This window comes from Anser brachyrhynchus (assembly GCF_964034855.1).
Source record: "Anser brachyrhynchus genome assembly, chromosome: 7".
Lineage (NCBI taxonomy): Eukaryota > Metazoa > Chordata > Aves > Anseriformes > Anatidae > Anser > Anser brachyrhynchus.
In genome coordinates this window covers 131,451-144,534 of record NC_137701.1, presented here as the reverse complement: position 1 = coordinate 144,534, position 13,084 = coordinate 131,451, and the positions used below count along the sequence as shown (strand labels likewise).

At 43.8% G+C, this 13,084-nt stretch overlaps 1 long non-coding RNA gene across 2 annotated transcripts; it reads left to right on the top strand.

The window, feature by feature from the left end:
* Positions 1 to 3,636: 3,636 nt before the first annotated feature.
* On the top strand, positions 3,637 to 10,262 carry LOC308198065. 2 transcript variants are annotated; one of them, XR_013953566.1, is made up of 4 exons: positions 3,637 to 3,956; positions 4,471 to 4,624; positions 7,509 to 7,704; positions 8,231 to 8,245. It is a non-coding gene; the product is annotated as an uncharacterized lncRNA (long non-coding RNA). The 2 variants fall into 2 exon arrangements; XR_013953565.1 differs by having other exon boundaries at positions 7,509 to 10,262.
* The last annotated feature ends 2,822 nt before the right edge of the window (positions 10,263 to 13,084 follow it).

Here is a 13,084-nt window from a genome sequence, read left to right as displayed (position 1 = left end):
CTTGTTTCTAACAAAAGTGAGTATAATCTGCTCTAACTAGGTCACATTGTGAAAGCTGTTTTTGTTTTCTTTTGTTTCAAAAGACACCACCACCTCAACCAACATCAACACACAGAAAGAGGAGGTCAAAGATTTTGCTGGTGGTCCCTTCACCACTGCCCACGTCTTAAAGGAAGGAAGCGTCTTAGACGTTCTAAAAAATCCTGGAGAGATAATGAACTCCTTTTAAAAAGATGCTGCAAAAAATACGCTAGCATTTTTTATTAAAAAAAAAACCAACACACGACTTATGGTTAATAGAGTATCTGCTATAAATATGAATGTAGGAGAGCATTACATTAAGCGCTGCGTTTGTTAGGGTGCATCTGCCCCCTTCTATTCTAAGTGGTGTTTGTTGCTGGAAGTAAAACTGCAAGATGAAAAGCAGATGGGTTGCATCTCCTTTACGTGTTAGGATGTAATTGTAAATGAGGTACTAAGAGAATTAGCCAGATAATCGGTGTTTCATTTTAAGTAAATACAATTTGTGGAATTGAAAAGGAAATGTTTGTAAAGCTCAACACTCCTGTCCCACCTTCAGCCCAGGTGAAGAAAGAATAGGAAAGAGCTTCAGTTCCAAATACATGGCGAAAGCTGCGAATCTTTGGGCCTTAGCTTACAATGGCTCCTGTGGATTAAAATTTAAACTGCAAACAGAAATGGAGTGTTTTACGTTAAAAACCCTTTTCTGAATTTTGTTTTTAAGCAATTGCAATTGTTTTCAACAGTTTCATAAAGTGTGTCTGTGGAAAAGATATCTTTTAAGAAAAAGGGCTTTATTGAATTTGATCTTTTCCCAAAAGTCTTCTTCTAACTTACATACTTGTTAAGAAGGCAGCACATTTCTCTGTTGGAAAGAGCTAAGTGAGAGAAAATACATTGTGCGTTTTGTTTAAGGAAAGACCTCTGAGTGAAGTGACATTCACTTTCTTTATCGGTTTAAAAGAAGCAGAATCTAAATCCACATTGTTCAAAGACTTCATTTTTGACTAAAAAAAAACCAACAAACAAACCACAAAACAACTATGTTCAAGGTAGATTTACAAGCAACTTGAGCTGCTGTTTAAGATGCATTTCCTTTAGTCTTTCTGTATTAGTAGCTTGTCTTTCCTGTTAAAATTGCCACCTTTTAAATAAGGAGTTGTCCTGTGTCCGATGCATTTTGAAAAAGATTATAGAAAATTAGACAGTTGTTCAATTGTCTTGAGTTTTTATTATTTAATTAATATTCAGCATCTGTGGGAAAATACCGCATGGATTGCTGCTCCGAGTACAAACTTCTGTACAGTTACTGGAGTAGATTTGAGTCATCTGCTACGGAAGGAGGAGCTTTAGAAATTTGATTCGATTGGGCATCGCGTCTTAATCAAATTGTATTATTTCCATTCCACGTTGGACTGTCAGATTTCAGTCAGCTACTGTCTGTTTGTACTTGTATCGACCAGTGAAAATGTTGATTTAAAGCTTGCTTGGAAACAAAGAGTTAAATGAAGCTTTAACGAAATGTTCTGTTGTGACCCAGTGCAGCAGATGAAATTTCATCCGTTTAGATAAGATTTCTGGGGACTTCCTGTTGCGCTCGGTCTGAATGTCTAGTTGTAACCATTGGCACCTGAGCTGAAATTTTTGCCCTCTAGTAAAGTCACTTAGTTACATGTAGTGAGGTGCCGCGCTAACAGGAAGACTTTTTTTTCTTGCTTCCTAGACTTTGGATTGTTGAAAACACGCTCTTCTACGTCTGCGCAACCTACAACAAGCACAGTGGTTTATACTAGGCCTGCAATAACAACTTTTTCTGCAGGTAAAGAGACTTCTAAACAAGCATCGTACTGGCAATCTGATACATGTGACCCTTTTCTGCAAAACAAAGACATAAAGGACAAATGTGTAACTTGTCAAGCTACTAAAGCGTCAACAGTTGAGAGTATGAAACAGACAGTAAGTTCAAGTCAATGCGACACCTCAAAGCCAGCAGCGCCCCCAGCAGGGATGCTGGGCTTTGGAGACAAATTCAAAACAGTACCTGGAACGTGGGATTGTGATACATGTCTTGTCCAAAACAAACCGGAAGCTACAAAATGTATAGCATGTGAGACACCAAAACCTGGAACGGGAGTAATGCCTGCTCTGACATGACCAGTGGTCACAGACAGCTCGGTGACAGTGACATCCTCCTCGAGCAGCACTGACACAACAGCCACTCTGGGCTTTGGAGACAAATTTAAGAAGGCGAAAGGCTCTTGGGACTGTGGAATATGCCTTGTACCAAATAAGACGGAAGATAACAAATGTGTAGCCTGTCAGTCTGAGAAACCAGGTATGGTCCTTTTTTTCCTGTTGTTTCCATCCTAGCCTCTGTGAATCTTGTACAGAATAAAAGTACGTTGCATATATGGAATATTTTAAGCAACACGATTCCCAGGTACGGTTGATGGGTTAGCGGCTGTCTGCAGGATTGGTTTACAGGCACTTCAGAGGTCTCAGCCCAGGTTCCAGCCTGTCGCATAAATTGAACTGATTGTGAAATGTATTAGTACGGAGCTGGATCAATGCAGATACCCCCGGCTTTGCAGCTGGTGAGGGAAGATGGCTGAAGTGGGTGACTTAATTTAAAAACAACATAGTGATTTTTCACTGGCGAAAATGAGAACTCCATAGAAAGAGTTAAAAATGACTGCGTTTTTCTCTTTCAAAAAATAAGTAAAAAAAATTACAGAATGTGGCCAAAATGCCTCTACTCACCGTTTGTATGTAATTGAGGGGAGATGTGAAGCCAGATTTCAAGACAGTGTAGTCTTAACTAGTCTTAAGCTAAAGCAGAGAGATGCCTATGAAGGTCAGTGGTAGGCTTCAAGAAAGCGAGTGACCCGCTGGGTAACTTCTTCAGGGCAGTACTGGGTTGTTTCCCATTGTGTGTGACCGTAATTGATTTTGAGCGTGGTTGTATTGTTTTTAAAATACGATTCTAATTCTAACTTTGACTCTAAATGTCATTTAACATGCCATTACATCAAAAAACACCTGTGCAAATATATCGTGGAAGAAACAAATTAAGATGGACTAGACCGGGCTTTTGTAATCATCCTGTGCGGTAAGACTGAAATTTCATGAGGTAAGATAATGGATTTCAGACAGAGTTGATTCTCTTGGACTTCCAACCTCTGAGCGGTCAGTCGGCATCTTTGTCTGAGGCTCTTGCCATTGCAAGGAGGAATTTTGGAAATGAGGGGTTTACTGTGACCATGGTGCAGTGAATTGCACGGTTACGTTGCACTTGTCAGGAGGAAGAGCGATGCAAGTAATACTAGGATAAAAGTTTTCTGCGTGTGCTGTGGAAGGGAAGAGCCATTCTTGTCTTTCCGGTTTTGAATTTGAAGCGTTATCTTCTGCTTCTCTCTTAAAAGGCACCTTTTTTTTAAAAGGCACCTGTCAGGCCTCTTTATGGAGGTTACACTATGGTCAACAGCAGCAGAAGCTTGTGTGCTGAACAGAGTTGTGTGTTGTTTGGAAGCTTTGAGTTCCACTCTGGTTTTTTTGTTTGTTTCTTTGTTTCTTTGTGGGTTTTTGGTGGCTTTTATTTTTTTCAGGGGCGGGGGGGGGGGGGGAGTTGCGGAGTAATTTTGAACATTTCTGTGGGATTTGACAAATCAAATTTAAAAGTTAATGTTCATTTTATAGTTCATGTTCAAACAGGATGGTTAACTGTCTTGTTTGTCTCACAGAGGGTCCAACACCTGTGACCAGTAGCAGTGCATCTGCATTTTCTGCTCCTTCTGGAGAATTTCTGGATTTAGACAAATTCAAGAAGCCCGAAGGAAGCTGGGATTGGGAGACCTGCTTGGTTCAAAACAAAGCAGAGGCCACGAAGTGTGTAGCCTGTGAAAGTGCAAAGCCAAGCACCAAAGCAGAGCTCAGAGGTAATACTTAATGATTAAAACGAGGATGCATATTCTGTGATTTATTTTTTGGTTTGCTCTGATTTTTTTTATTTTCTTACCTGTTAAGCACAATTATTTTTTCCTTTGAGGTGTGGCAAAATTATTCGTTTTTCCTGTAGGAATATTGCCTAGATAACATCTGTTTCCACACTTTTCCCCAAGAATAAGTTTATCCTTTTTAGAGAAAAGCTTTCATTAATGACGTGCTTGTTCTTTACATGCCCTACACGTTGTTCATTTGGAGTTCAGACTAAAAACATGATCTTTCAAAGAAGTTCGTATACTTTTTAAAGCCAGGTGGTGGGCAGAAAACACAGTTGTGAAAAGTTTTATGTAGAGAGGAAGCATGGGGTTTTCTTGTTTGTTTTACTGTTTGGTGGGTTGTTTGTTAAACAGTTTTGACTGGAAAGATCAGGACTAGAATGTAGTTCAAACCTTCACGTACTGCAGATACACCGTGGGTTACGGACTTGACATTCACTTATTTCTGCAGGTTTTGGTGCTGCGGCTGCGTCCACAAAATGCTGCCTTGCCATCATTTACATTCGGTGTTCACTCAGAGTGTTCAGGTGCAGAGTCTGCAGCTGCCTCACAGTTTATTTTGGGAAGGACAGAAGAGAAGCAGTACTTGCAAACCAGTACTTCAGGTAAACAGAGTATCTTTTGTCTTCACTTGTGCGCTTATGTCCATCAAGTAAGACCTCTGAAACCATACTAGAAAAAATCTGCGGGATTTGATATGTTCATGTACTAGAGCTTTAGAAAAAGTTTAATTCCTATATGCAGCATGTCTTCTGTCCTGGTTATTGATACGTACGCAATTAGTAGCAATCCCTTTTTTGATCTCAACACTAGGTTTAGACAAAAAATTGCGACACCTTAAGGAACCTGTCCTGCATCTCATACAAGCACAGAAGTTGTAGTGTCTCAATGCTAGCAGTACAGTTGGTGGTAAAATCTTTAGTAGGGTGAAATAGAGGCCTCACACTTTTCAGAGAAAAAAAGAGATGAGAGAGAGTATCTTATTCCCACGTACTTGCAACTATGCTGCAGAGTGTACTGCTGTTACTCTAGTGCTACAAAGGTCCAAAAATCACTGAACAGTTATTAGCCAGTTTTGTATTCCTTTAATTTGTTGAAAGACTGCAGTAGAGGATTGAAGTTTTTATTGAGGATCACTGTGTGGAAAAATTCTGATTGTTAAATGTCATTTGTATGACTTAAGAACCACATTTTAGAGTACAGAATTCAGTATTAATTCCAGAAGGGGTAAGGGGAAGGACATTAGCTAGTAATCCCGAACAAAAGCAGTGTATAGAGCTATACTGATTTTAATCGCAGTATTCTTACAGTTGGTCTGTTACTGAACAGATATGTTTTGGGGAGATATGGTGGCCAGGGAGGCGTGTGTGTTTGTGTGCTTCCTCTTCTAGTTAAGGTTCTGGGGTTTGGTTTAGTCAGGAAAATTCGATGAGGCACCTTGTGTAAAAGGAAATGTTAACCAGCATTTTTCAACACGGTGTAGTCCCTTAAAAGTGTCATAGATGAAAAGAGGCCATAACCGCTGGGGGAAAAAGTTAGTGGGAAACTGAGAGCAGGATCACATTCAGTAGTGAGAGAGCAGCAGCCTAGGGAAAGCTGATGAATGACTGTAACAGATAGTTCTATTTTAAGTGTAAAACAACACTCAGTACTTTATAATGGTGGTCTTACCAGAGGGTTCTTCTCCATGGCTCCTAAAAGCACGTCTTGAAGGCATTCGAGTGTTATTACTAGAGGCATTCGAGTGTTATTACTATACTTGTTATTCGGCGTTATTACTAGAACAGGTTTAGAATGCTATTCTTTGCTTTTCATGAGCTTAGGGCAATGGGGAGTTTAAAGCTTAGCACTTCCTGAGAGGGTTTCTTACTCTACCGGCTCAGTTCTATCACTTATTTAAGGCAATTCAGGTCTCTGAACGGTTAAAGAATTGACACCAAATTTGATGAACTTTGATCCAGGATACTGACAAAACAGGACTTCATATAAACAATTTCAGTATGTTCATGAGGTTAGCTTGTGTGTTCTGTTAAATAGTAAAAAATGACACTTCTGTTTCTGTTTACCTAGCATAATTCTGCAAATGTTGCCTCCTTCTGCTTTAGAATGGAAATGCTCTTCTCCAAGAGAGCACTGTCCAAACTTCTTTGCCAAAATTTTTTGATTAAATTAATATTGTTTTATTTTGAAAACAAGAATAAGCCACAAACATGTTTTCTTGCTTCGGCTATCCAGAAGAACGTCAACAGTATTTTCAGATTTTCCTTCCCTACACAACTGTATGTAGGAAGAGTGCAGTTGGAAGCAGAAGACCTAAGATGATGTATCTTCTGTTTGTTTACTACAGTAACAAGACAATGGATTACCTCTTTATTAGAACTTGTGTAGCTTTGCAGTATTGAAACAAATGTAGGTATTAAAATACACATCAGTAATACGTTTCTGAATGGCTGAGTACCGTGCTCTCTTAGCATTGAAATACCCAGCCATTGGATTAGTTTGTCCCTCATGTTTGCTGAGTTTGGAAGCTATTTCAGAATGCCTTCAGCTTGTATTCTTCCCCAAAAGCATAGAACTCACTTCTCTGCATCCCCAATTCAAGTGAGAGAAACTGGGCACTGCAGACACAGGAGGTCTGCCTGTACAGAATCAGTGAAGACAAGTCTAAACAGCGGATTTTTTTGAATATGCAGCTGGGTTATCTGAATGTTCTTTATGCAGTGTACCTCAGTTTTAGTACAGATAGCACTTGTCTTGGTTCTTGTCATTAGTCTGAAGCTGCCCCTGAGAAAATCTTGAAAGGGAAAGTAGTGAAAGCTAATCAGCTGGCCCTTTCTTCTTAAGAACCAGCGTATTTTGTAATTCTCCCACTAATAATAAGGCGTCATGCTGGAGAATCGCGATTGTGTTGTTAAGCAAGACTGACTTCACCTGAGCGGTATAGTTGGCAGCTGTTGAATGTTTAATGGACTTTAAACAAACAAAAAAACTGAGCAGGTGGAGGTAGACATGGCAAACTGACAGGCAGTGTCAGATGCTTCTTTGAAATGGATAATCTGACTCCATTCACTTCTTTCTGGAAATAAGATCTAGTAATTAACCAAACAAAAGATAGAAGGGTTAAGACTGCATCTTTAAAGCAGCTGTGCTTGATAAATGTCTCTGGTCTTAAATCAATCTTTAGCAAAGCACAGAGACTTAGCAGCAGCTTGCTTATGCCAACGCTAAAAATACTTGATGTGTACAGGTAACCATGTCAAGGCTCTGGAGTTAATCCATGAGAACAATTCCTTCTGGTATTGGCAAAGGTGAGGATGCTTGCTTCTATAGAAATGAGGTTTTGAGCTGTGACTTAAGCTGTCACTTAGGTGACTGTTTAGGAAAGCTTCCTTTTAAGCTTTGAAGTATGTAAGCTAACAAATTGTTTAAGTTCAGAACTGGGTTTACAGTTTCTTGTTCTCTGACTGTATGCAACTCCTCATGTTTCAGACTGAAAGCAGAATTGCAGCGGTACCAGTCATACAACTATAATGATTATTACCAAGATTACCAGAACTACTATTCGCAGAGGAGTTAAGATGCTTACGCTGACTACAACTACAGCTCCTATGCTCCCTATGACAGCATGCAAGCTGTTGGAGACTGCTCTTTAGGAGATTCTTTAATGGCTCCAGCTGTTTTTGAGGTAAAGATAGTGCACGCTTGCTGTAAAGAAAATATTTCACAGATAATATGTTGTACAGATTTGTGTGAATCAGCAAAAAGAATCCGAAGTTGAAAACATGCTTTCTGCTTAGTGTGAAGTTAAAAGAGCAGATTCCATTCAGAGGTGTTTGTATTTAAGTGCTTAAATAGTAAATCCATAGAATTAGTGATTTATACACCATTATTTGTTCACGCATACCAAAGAATGGTTTTGACAGCATAATTGCGTACGCTTCTTCTGTTCCTGTTCTTCTGATTTGCTTTGCTTAAAGCAAATTAAACAGTTGTTGTAAGTGGTCTTATCGTGGTCAATGTATTAGTTGTGACCTCCGGAAGTCCCTTCCAACCTGTACTGTAATATTGGCTTTCTTCTTAAAATAAATAGATAAAATGCCATCTATCCTTGTAGTTGTAGGAAGAAGGAATGGGTTGAGACTGCAGCACTTTGAATCTGTGATGCTTTCTGAAATGAGTTATGATTAAACTTAGCCTTTTCTGTCTTTCAGGAATCTTCAGTTATGACTGCAATCGGTGATGACCTAATTACTGACGGTAATAAGGGTTCTGTCATTGTCACTTGAGTTTAGCCATACTTGTGCCTTTTAACAATACAAGCCAACCTCTACTGGATGAAGAACATCTTGAAAATTCAGCTGAGGTCAAACCTCTGTGGGGTTGATCTGCATTCAGCTGGGGTTTTAAAGCTGATACAGCATACACTGACCGCATCAAGTAAAACGGGACACTGTCAATGCTTCGCAGCAGGTTTCTTGTACCTGTGCCTTCATTCCCATTTGAAAATGGTCTAAGACAGAATTTTGTTCTTTGTATTGGTTCCGCTAAACAGATTTTGTATTAGAAACTCAGTAATATGCAAAAGCTTTGTTCTCCACCCTGAGGTAAAAGCTTATGTTGCAGATTCCAAAAGGAGGATTCAGCTTGCACTTACAAATACGGTACAAAACATATTTGTGTCCTGGAAGGTTTGCAAAGTTCCTCACGTGGAGGCATTTTGTGTTAGTGTTTAGAAACTATCCTATGTAACGTGTATTGCCGTAGAAGTGAATTAAATGACTCTTGGGAGGGTTTCATGGCTGATTATCCTTAAACGTTATCTTTACTATCTTAAACATTGTCTTTGTCTTTATCTTGAAAGACAATTCTAGTCCCAGCCTTCTAATATACAAATTCCCAAAAGTTGGAGCTGTGAGGCTCAAAATTTTAGAGGACTAAATACCTCACTAAAATTAGTAGATCTAATAGCTTATTACACTTAGCTTAAAATACATTTTGTTAGCCATTTCACATGAAGTTTTTTTGTGCGCATGCCTCAGATTTGATACTTGGACTTACCAGGCTTTTATTTTCAGATCCACAGCTCTACTTGGATGTTGATGAAATGAACAGACAATTCACGGAGACAAGCGAAGAACTCTACGATTCACTCATGAATTGTCACTGGCAACCTCTGGATACGGTCACTTCTGAAATCCCCTCTGCTATTTAAGTGTCTTCTAGAGCATGACCGTTAGGACCAAAGTGCTAAAACTACATTTCTTCTACATTATTCTAGCTCATAAGTTTTAAAGCACAATGATAGGTTGGGTTTTTTTTGCTATGCTTTTGACAGTTTCTGTAATCTTTTTGTTCATCACTCTCTTCTTGGAGCATCATGAAGTCATGTAAATATTCGAGAAATGTAAAGAGGTAAATGGGGTCTTATCTTAAAGATAAGACTTGCCTGTGTAAATAAAAAATTTGTTTCTGCAAACCTGCCAGCAAGGGATTTTACTTGTACCTGTGTGCAGCACGTTCTCTTCCGGCTTATGGAATTTAACAAGGTAGTAAGGGTATTTCATCTGTCTTTATTTTTATATGGGCATTAGGACACAAGCAAAATCTAGCTTCCCCTTGTTTTCCTGGTTCCTTAGGTAAGCGACAAGCCAAGCCTTTCATGTGCTTGCTTAGACTGGAAGTATGTATGGGAGACACTCACAGGCCTTGCTATGGAAACACCTGTGCCCACTTTTTCCTGCAGGCTGCTGGCTCTAACTGTACTACTGATACATGCTAGGTCAGCTAAAATTGGCTTATAAATAGGGTATGTTAAGCATATGGAAGTGTAGACTTCAACTGCCATAGCTACAAACATCCCGTGGAATGAGGATGATGTCTGCTGGCACTCTCTGCATCAGCATTCAGTTTTCCCTTGCCCTTCTTACTGTTAGACTTCTCAGCTGACGCTTTACAGCGAAGAAATTGCTACAACATAATCCGTGTTCTTAAACCTAAAAAAAAAAATCTTGGAGAAAACAACTTGCTGGTTTTCCCTCCTTGCTGGCAAGGAGAAAAATAGTCCACCAGGAACAACAAAAAAATCCTAGTAACAGCTCCTTAAGTTATACCCTCTGCTACCCTCTCTGATTGCTCTGGTCTTCCTTCATTCGTGGTAATGAAGTTTTTAAAGCTCTGGTAGAAGGATGACAGCACTCAAGTCAAAGGAGATGAGAGCAATGAGGAAAGCTTTGCTTTAAGCTAGAGCAGTATAGTCCAGAGAGTGCACTGGCACCACTGGGGATGCAGTGCAGTGAGTCCAGAGAGTGCACTGGAACCACTGGGGATGCGGTGGCGGGAGTCCAGAGAGTGCTTTGGCACCACTGGGGATGCAGTACAGTGAGTCCAGAGAGTGCACTGGCACCACTGGGGATGCAGCGCAGTGACTCTAGAGAGTGCACTGGCACCACTGGGGATGCGGTGCAGTGAGTCCAGAGAGTGCACTGGCACCACTCAGGGAGCAGTGCGGTGAGTCCAGAGAGTGCACTGGCACCACTAGGGATGCAGTGCAGTGAGTCCAGAGAGTGCACTGACACCACTGGGGATGCACTGCAGTGAGTCCAGAGTGCACTAGCACCACTGGGGATGCACTGCAGTGAGTCCAGAGAGTGCACTGGCACCACCGGGAATGCAGTGCAGTGAGTCCAGAGAGTGCACTGTCACCACTGGGGATGCAGTGCAGTGAGTCCAGAGAGTGCACTGGCACCACAGGGGATGCACTGCAGTGAGTCCAGAGTGCACTAGCACCACTGGGGATGCACTGCAGTGAGTCCAGAGAGTGCACTGGCACCACCGGGAATGCACTGCAGTGAGTCCAGAGAGTGCACTGGCACCACCGGGAATGCACTGCAGTGAGTCCAGAGAGTGCACTGGCACCACTGGGGATGCAGTGACGCGAGTCCAGAGAGTGCACTGGCACCACTGGGGATGCAGTGACGCGAGTCCAGAGAGTGAACTGGCACCACTGGGGATGCACTACAGTCACTCCAGCGAGTGCACTGGCACCACTGGGGATGCACTGCAGTGAGTCCAGAGAGTGCACTGGCACAACTGGGGATGCAGCGCAGTGACTCTAGAGAGTGCACTGGCACCACTGGGGATGCACTGCAGTGAGTCCAGAGAGTGCACTGGCACCACAGGTGATGCAGTGCAGTGAGTCCAGAGAGTGCACTGGCAGCACTGGGGATGCAGTGCAGTGAGTCCAGAGAGTGCACTGGCACCACAGGTGATGCACTCCAGTGAGTCCAGAGAGTGCACTTGCACCACGGGGGATGCAGTGCAGTGACGCCAGAGAGTGCACTGGCACCACTGGGGATGCAGTGCAGTGAGTCCAGAGAGTGCACTGGCACCACTGGGGATGCACTGCAGTGAGTCCTGAGAGTACACTGGCTCCACCGGGGATGCCCTGCAGTGAGTCCAGAGAGTGCACTGGCAGCACTGGGGATGCAGTGCAGTGAGTCCAGAGAGTGCACTGGCACCACTGGGGCTTCAGTGCAGTGAGTCCAGAGAGTGCACTGGCACCACTGGGGATGCCCTGCAGTGAGTCCAGGGATAGCACTGGCACCACTGGGGATGCAGTGCAGTGAGTCCATAGAGTGCTCTGGCACCACTGGGGATGCCCTGCAGTGAGTCCAGAGAGTGCACTGGCAGCACTGGGGATGCAGTGCAGTGAGTCCAGAGAGTGCACTGGCACCACTGGGGCTTCAGTGCAGTGAGTCCAGAGAGTGCACTGGCACCACTGGGGATGCACTACAGTGAGTCCAGGGATAGCACTGGCACCACTGGGGATGCAGTGCAGTGAGTCCATAGAGTGCTCTGGCACCACTGGGGATGCCCTGCAGTGAGCCCAGAGAGTACACTGGCACCACTGGGGATGCAGTGCAGTGAGTCCAGTGAGTGCACTGGCACCACTGGGGATGCACTGCAGTGAGTCCAGAGAGTGCACTGGCACCACAGAGAATGCACTTCAGTGAGTCCAGAGAGTGCACTGGCACCACTGGGGATGCACTGCAGTGAGTCCAGAGAGTGCACTGGCACCACTGGGGATGCACTACAGTGAGTCCAGGGATAGCACTGGCACCACTGGGGATGCAGTGCAGTGAGTCCAGAGAGTGCACTGGCACCACTGGGGATGCAGTGCAGTGAGTCCAGAGAGTGCACTGGCACCACTGATGATGCAGTACAGTGAGTCCAGTGAGTGCACTGGCACAACTGGGGATGTAGTGCAGTGACTCGAGAGAGTGCACTGGCACCACTGGGGATGCAGTGCCGCGAGTCCAGAGAGTGCACTGGCTCCACTGGGGATGCGGTGCCGGAGGTCCAGAGAGTGCATTGGCACCACTGGGGATGCAGTGCAGTGACTCCAGAGTGTGCACTAGCACCACTGGGGATGCACTGCAGTGAGCCCAGAGTGTGCACTGGCACCACTGGGGATGCGGTGCCGGGAGTCCAGAGAGTGCTTTGGCACCGCTGGGGATGCACTGCAGTTACTCCAGAGAGTGCACAGGCACCACTGGGGATGCACATCAGTGAGTCCAGAGAGTGCACTGGCACCACTGGGGATGCAGTGCAGCAAGTCCAGAGAGTTCACTGGCACCACTGGGGATGCAGTGCAGTGAGTCCAGTGAGTGTACTGGCACCACTGGGGATGCACTGCAGTGAGTCCAGAGAGTGCATTGGCACCACTTGGGATGCACTGCAGTGAGTCCAGAGAGTGCACTTGCACCACTGGGGATGCAGTGCAGTGAGTCCAGAGAGTGCACTGGCACCACTGGGGATGCAGTGCAGTGAGTCCAGAGAGTGCACTGGCACCAATGGGGATGCACAGCAGTGAGTCCACAGAGTGCACGGGCTCCACTGGGGATGCACTGCAGTGAGTCCAGAGAGTGCACTGGCACCACTGGGGATGCAGTGCAGTGAGCCCAGAGATCGCACTGGCTCCACTGGGGATGCAGTGCAGTGAGTCCAGAGAGTGCTCTGGCATCACTGGGGATGCAGTGCAGTGAGTCCAGAGAGTGCAGTGGCAC